Below are 4,688 nucleotides of genomic sequence, written 5' to 3' on the forward strand. Positions count from 1 at the left end.
CAAAAAAGTAAATCAATTTTTTATAATTAAATCGTTGAGCGTATTGATTCTGATTTTTATTTATTTGTATCTACTTTTCAAATTTAAATAGTGTCTAGTTTACAAGCTTTTAATAATACTTTACTTTAGTAAAAAATTAGTTTGTGTTTTGTTACGCAAAGTTAACATAAATGATAAAACTATATATTTGAAAAACCCTAGAGTGTTGGCCCGTCTTAATGTAAAGCGTATAGAAAAGTCTGACTGACAATCTGGCTTCAGACAGCAAGACTAAACAGAACATTTAGTTTATGATCCACCAAAATTCACTGGTTTTAAGTTATTTACTTATAACCAACAAGTGCTGCCTTTTCATTTTCATGTATTGACAGTAGTTGTAAACAAATATACATGAAAGTGACTTACAAGTTTTTAAGTTAAGTAAACTAAGCTTTTTTTGTTTAAATTCAAACTTAATTAACTTAGTTAGTTTTACCATCAGTTCGTAGTTAATTTTTCAAACACGATTTACAATGTTTATATAAATAAACAGAAGACCTTTCAAAGTGTTTTGTGTGTAAAATTGAGACGGTTCGTAAAAAGTTTTATTAAATACATATATTACTTACAAATTCAGTTAGATTACAATTTTGCCTGAAAACAAACTAACTATGCTGAACAAATCTCAAAATTATTTACAACTGTTTTAATATTTATATTTAATACAAAAATAAAACAACCCTTTTTTGTTGTAACTTAAATTTCACAATTTTACATATTTAAATAAATAGTATGTGTTAAGTATAAACACTTATTTACACGTTTATTGGACTCAATGCTTTATGCACAAATTTTTATTCATAGTAACTTTCATTTGCGCGAAAATTAGTAACTTTACATAAAAAAGTTATATGATGTAATATTTTAACAGTCAAACTGACTATTCACAGTACTTTTGAAAATTTTGTTCCTTTTTGAAACAATAGTATAAAATATTTAATTAGAATACTAGTTAGTAAAACATGTTAAATAATATATTTTTCCAACATGTACTTTGCTTTTCTTTTTTTTAAAAGTATTTAGTATTATATACTATGATAAATAAATGAAAATATTATTATTAATAAATGTAATATCTAAAAATTTTAAATTAAGAAAGATAAATTTTAAACACGAGAAATTTATGACAAATGTTGCCATAGTAACGGGTTCCAACAAGGGCATCGGGCTCGCCATCGTCAGGGGGCTGTGCCAGAAGTTCGACGGGGACGTCTTCATTCTGTCCAGGAACGAGCAGCGCGGCAGGGAGGCGGTGAAGACCCTTGAGAGAGAGGGACTCTACCCCCAGTTCCACGAATTGGACGTTTGCGACGTCAAGAGCATCGAGCGGCTCAAAAGCTTCATGACGTCACAATACGGGGGCATCGACGTCATCGTGAACAACGCGGGCATCGCGTACAACTCGACCGACGCGACGCCGCTAGTGAAAAAGGCGGAGGACTGCGTGAGGACGAACTACACTGGAACCGTCGACATCAGCAGGATCCTGTTTCCTATTGTGAGGAAGGGTGGCAGGATCGTCAACGTGTCCAGCACTTTGAGCATCATGTACCTCAAGCAGTTGAGCGAGGAGAACCAAAAGTTCTTCAGAAGGGAGACGCTGACGGAGGAGGAGCTGACGGGGAAGATGGAGGAGTTCGTCGAGAGCTGCCGGAGGGGGACTTGCAAGGAGGACGGGTTCGTGGAGCAGCCGTACGGAATGTCCAAGGTCGGCATGTCCGCGCTCACCTTCGTGTGGGCCAGGAAGCTGAAGGGTAGTGACGTCATAATCAACGCGGTGTGCCCCGGATGGGTGAAGACGGACTTGGGCGGGGATAAGGCCTCGAGGACGCCCGATCAGGGCGCCGAAGCCCCCGTTTACCTGGCGACGCTTCCGGCCGGGGTGGAGTCCCCGAACGGTGAATTCGTTTCTTCGGAAAAGAACATAAAGGAATGGTGAAAAAATAAATTATGTTTAAAATATTTAACAGTTTTGTGTTAAAATTGAAATGAAGTGATATTTATGACATTGTTAGTTTGAATACTTTTTCTTTTGTTATAAGTGCTGAGATCTACCCAAAAAAAAAATATAGAAATTCTTTTTAAAACACGTTTAACAAAAACATTTAATCAGCACTAATACAGTAAAATAACTTTTTAAAAGCTATTATGCCAACTTTTAGAAATAGAGTTATAAAAAAGTTAAAAAGTTACTCACATTATTTATGCAAATGCAACAAGTCACTTATGTAGATATTCTTCTAATCATTTATCTACAGTATAAAAATTTTTAGAGTTTATTAATTAATTTAATTCTTTGATATTTTTAAAGATTTAAGCATAAATCAGTTCCCTTGACTATATTACCGAATGTCAATTTCTGTATCGTTTTCAATAAACTAAAAAACTTATAAGTTTTATAAAACTATCACTTATTTTGGTTTTTAATTTATTGTTTTTTAATGACTAAAAAGAGTATAATATACTTTCTATAGAAAAAAATCAGATTGGGTAAAATGTGTCTTGGGTTACAACTTAAAATTTGCAAAGTAAGCATAAAATTTCAAGTGTAAAATTATAAAAACTAATGAAAAGTTTTTTTTTCCCTGAAAATAATCGTTGTAATATAAAAAAATGTTATAACATATTCAACAACTTGTAACCCAACTAAACTTGTTACTAAAATCAGCTCAGCAGTTGAAACCATTAATTAACATGTAACAGTTATTTTTCGAAACTTAGAAGCTTAAAATAAATGTTTTTTTTTTCACATAACTCATAAATATATTTTGATAAAAGTTTTTTCAATAACTATCTTAAAAGTCGTTTTTCTATTTTATATTACGAAAAAATAATATGTCGTTTTTTAAAAACTAGTTTGTATATGAATATTATAAAAGTTACAATGAACTTCTTAGTTAATCCTCAGTATTCTTTTTTTTCTTAATACGTGTCGGCGTTTGTTAAAGTATTTAGATTGTAAATATTCGTTTTGAATCGCAAGAATTTGGCGGGAAGCTTAAATAATTCTTTCCAGCAGAATTGCTAGATTTCCAGAAATAAAGAGTTTTAAATCTAAAACATTTTTTTTTTAAAACGTTATGTTCAAGTAGATTTGAGGCGGTATAGTAAACTAATTCTGGAACTCTTCCTTCGAAATCAAACAACTTTTGGTCCGTGCTGGCATTTTTGTTAGAAAAAACATTGTATATGACGTTCCACTAACTAAATTATTTTCTAAGATGTACGATCTAAGTTTAAGAAACTAAATCATTAAAAGCTAGACATACACCATATTCTAATTCTCGTAGCTTTCCGATGTAAAGTTTTACAAATATATATTTTTCGTTCTACTTTTTTACAACGTACCGCAAGAATATTCATAATATCAATATGAGTTGTTTGAAATACTTCAAAGTAAAAAAAAAAAAACAGCAGACAACATTGTTTGTCATATTTTCATTATGTAGAACGATTATAAGGCCTTGCTAATTGCTTATTCAATCGGTATATTTCGTCATAGTAAGAAAAATTCCTTATTTTTTTTAGCGTTACTATTTAGTTTGATTACTTATATTTTCATAAATAAGTTTAAATTTTCTTTTTTTAAACATTAATTAAGACTTTGTTAATTCAATTCAACATTTTGAAGACAACAAAATTGATGAATTTATTTTTTTTTTTTTCTTGCATGTTGTCATATCGAGTATTTTATATTTTTCAATATTTAAAAGATATATTAATTTTCTTAAAATAAAAAAACATTTTTTTTTGTAAAACTATATTTTAAAAGGAAAAGTTTACATGATTTTATAACAAATTTAAATAGTTTTCGACTTGGTGGAGTATAAACAACTTTTAATATTATTATAGTGGGAAAGAGAAGCTTTTAGATATTTGTGCATTTTGAAAACTTTTTTTTAACTTTTACTCAGTTTTAATTTAATCTGTTACACTTATAACTTTTTTCAATTTTAACAAAAAAGATCTTGCTCAAACTTCTTGGTTTTTCAGTACCAAATTTTTTTAGATAGAGTAATCAAAAAAAACTTTGTGACCTAAAGTTCAACTATTTTTTAATTGATAATATTTATAAAAATAAACACGTTTCAAAAAAACTTAATTGAGCTTATGATTTATAAAAAGTTTAGATAAAAAAATTATAATCTAACTTCATAGGTATAATAATTTTTATTAAGATTAAACAAAAACTACATTTTTTTGTATATAAGAGCCCATCTATTTTTATTACATGGGTATTCTTTATAATATTAAACACATTTTTGAGATAATATAAAGGAGTTGAGCCTAAGGTTCGTATTCAGTTAAAAAAACATTTTAAACGTTTATTTTTGCTTTATAGATAATAAGTTTTTTGTTTCGATTATATCAAAACATTAAAAAATAATTTCATGATCTTAAAAGTCAACTTATTTTTCTACTTTTCTATTATTTATAAAGTTCAAAACGTTTCGAATAAATTTAGAGAAACTTTTATTTTTTATTCAATTTAAAAAAGTCTTAAGTTTTTTTTTTTGATTTTTTACATATTACACTTTTTATTAAGACTAAAGAAAACAGCATAGCTTTTTTTTGACCTAAAAGATCAATTAATTTTTTATGTTTTTATTCATTACATTTATACATATTTGCTGCTTCGTGATATTTTT

The 4,688-nt window shown here is 28.6% G+C and overlaps 1 pseudogene; it reads left to right on the top strand.

The window, feature by feature from the left end:
* Window positions 1–1,162: 1,162 nt before the first annotated feature.
* LOC145846174 (carbonyl reductase [NADPH] 1 pseudogene) lies at window positions 1,163–1,978 on the top strand (annotated as a pseudogene).
* Window positions 1,979–4,688: the final 2,710 nt, after the last annotated feature.

This window comes from Thalia democratica, unplaced genomic scaffold (genome assembly GCF_965202585.1).
Source record: "Thalia democratica unplaced genomic scaffold, ktThaDemo2.hap1.1 HAP1_SCAFFOLD_303, whole genome shotgun sequence".
Taxonomy (NCBI): domain Eukaryota; kingdom Metazoa; phylum Chordata; class Thaliacea; order Salpida; family Salpidae; genus Thalia; species Thalia democratica.